The sequence below is a fragment of the Sinocyclocheilus rhinocerous genome, unplaced genomic scaffold (genome assembly GCF_001515625.1).
Source record: "Sinocyclocheilus rhinocerous isolate Xijiao unplaced genomic scaffold, SAMN03320098_v1.1 scaffold1090, whole genome shotgun sequence".
Lineage (NCBI taxonomy): Eukaryota > Metazoa > Chordata > Actinopteri > Cypriniformes > Cyprinidae > Sinocyclocheilus > Sinocyclocheilus rhinocerous.
Window position 1 is genome coordinate 40,474 of NW_015665008.1, and position 2,998 is coordinate 43,471.

Sequence of the window (2,998 nt, forward strand, 5' to 3'; positions counted from 1 at the left end):
AGCGCAGTGCCCTTAACACACACTAAATCCACACTATCTCGAATACCGCTCCGGAGCGCTATTCGAGGGTTAGTGTATCCCATCATGCATCATGTTCTGGAAATAAATCGTGAGACTTTTTGCTGAGATCTCGCGAGAAGTCACAGAAACCTTTCCAATGTATGTTAAATATTAATAATAATTAGATATTACCAAAAAAAATTGATATTGGTAGTAAAACAAAGAGTTGCAAGTTTTATTGGTGCAAATGAGTAGTGGTGATATTTATTTTGTACAACATTTGCAACTTAATCACTTAATTAGAAGCACCACAAAATTAAATTGTGTCATCTGTTATAGGGACTACTGAACAGACATTTAGAAGTTGATTTTAAAATGCAAAGTATTGAAAATAAAAATAAAGCTCTGTAAACACTTGCATTTTACAACATTATAAGTGTGTCCCATCAGGTAATGAAAAGTTCTACATACACTTGTGGTCTTCATGCTCACTTGGACCAAATACAGGAAATACGTCACATAAGTAAAGTGGTCAAGTGCAAAGACCGTAAGTGCGGGTATTTAGACAAGGCATCTAGATCAGGGCTGGGAAACTTCGGTCCTGGTGGGCCACTGTCCTGCAGAGTTCAGCTCCAACCCTAATTGATCACACCTGAACAAGCTAATAAATGTCTTCAAGATCACTTGAAAGCTACAGGCAGGTGTGTTTGATTAGTTGCCCATCACTGTTCTAGATCAACATTCGTCAAAGTTCTGCAATGCTATGAACTTTATATAGAGTGACAGATATATAAAAGCAAAACTAAAGGGATAGTGTCAGAAATAATTAAAAATGTTGTTGTTTTACTTCTAGCAGTAGCTTTTTTGGTGCATGCATCCCCACAAGTATGTGCTATTTTTACTTCATGGGCAAATATAAAAAAAAATTTACACACTGATATTAAAGCTTTAGAAGGGTCTCCAACTGCCACCTGCAGAGCTCATCTCCATCCCCAAACAACCACACCTGAACCAGCTTGTCAAGGTGTTCAGGGTTTAATGTGAAAATTACAGGCAGTTGTGTTGGAGCAGGGTTGGAACTGAATTCTACAGGAATATAATATATATATATATATATATATATAAAATCCTTTTATTTTAATTTTTTTATGGCCAACACCCAAAATGGCTGGCATGGGAAAACTGGATATTGTTTGACTCTGTATGCTGCACCAAATCTAAAGCCAGTCTTGTGATTTTTGGCCGTACTGTTCAGAAGTTCAGAAGCAAAAATAGCCATTTTGTCATATTTCCTGACCAATAGGTGGTGCTGTGCCTAAACTGTGCAGGTATCCTTAGGTCATGGTTGTTACAACACACACCATACGCTAAAGTAGGGGTTCCGGCCCTCAAAGTCCACTTTCCTGAAGAGATTAGCTCCAACCTTGATCAAACTCACATGCCTCTAACTTTCTAGTGATCCTGAAGACCTTGATTAGCTTGTTCAGGTGTGTTTGATTAGGGAACTAAACTCTGCAGGAAGGTGGACCTCAAGGGCCCGAGTTGAGAACCCCAGTGCTGAAGTATTGCAGAAATTGGCATGCTTTGTCAAATTTGTTCATGTGTTATTTGAGAACAATTTGACTAATCAACTTGATGTCATTTGCTTCTATGTAGAGTCCATTCATTCATTAAATGTTTTATAACATGTGAGACTACAAATGTGATTTATATGATCCAGTGTCCACACAATAACGGTTATGTTGGTGAAACATCTCATTCATTAAAGGAAAGGATAACAGAACATAAAAGTGCAATAAACAAAGAGGGTCTAAAGAGTCTTGTTGCAAGACATGTCTGTGAATCTAACCTTTTTTGTGATTAATGTGGTGTGGTCAGTGACAATGAAACACATAAAGTTTGGAGTCAGTATGTCAAAGCTTTGCAGAGATAAGCCTCAGATGCAGTTTGGCACCATGCCATCAAATTCGTTGATGCAGTAAATGAAAACCATTTCACCTATCGACACGAAATGAACATTTTGCTTGCATGACTATGATCTGAGTTAAATTTATTGAAAATCAAGCCAATGGTCTAGAAGGAGTTTAAAAAAAAAATGGCAGACAGGAAGTTTGGCCAATAAAAGCATAGTTTAGATCAGTGTTCTCTGAATGATCCAAGGAATCTATAAAGACCATAACGATAGGCAAAAATATTCAAAAGTTATTAGCATTTTTTTAAATTTCATTATCAACTGATAATAATTTCTAATTAATGGTTTATAACTTTTAACCAATAGGTGGCAGTGCTACCAAATTGATGTGGTGTGATCAGTGTGAGATGATGATGACACACCTTTGGTGCCCATACTTTAAAGCTTTGCAGAGACAGCCTCAGATGGAGTTTGGCACAATGCCTTAAATTTTGTTGTCGTGGTAAACTTTTTGCTGGCATGGTCTGAAGATGAAATTAATCGAATTGGACCAACTATCTAGGAGGAGTTTGAAAAAGTAGGTTTTCAATGTAAATCAAAATGGCAGACAGAAAGTTCAGCTGATTATGACAAAATTGGTATTAATGTTTTTGGCATAATCCAACGAATTAACAAAACCAGTCACATGACAAGAGGCAAAATTGTTTATAAGCTATTAGCATTTTTTAAAGTTTCGGTATTAATGATTAATGGCTTCGTATAAATGGTTTATCACTTTTGATCAATTGGACATAATGTTGTCAAACTGATGTGGTGTGGTTAGTATGAGATGACAATGGCACATACAAAGTTTGTTGTCAATATGTCAAAGTTTGTTGTCAATATGTTTGGCATCATTCCAACAAATTTGTTGATGCGTTAAAGGATAACCGTGCTGGGGGTACTTCATGGAGAGGTTTGAGAACCCCTGATCTAAGTCAAATTTGGTAAAAATTGGAGCAGTGGTCTAGGACAGGGCTGTCCAAACTCGGTCCTGGAGGGCCGGTGTCCTGCAGAGGTTAGCTCCAACTTGCCTCAGCTGGGTCA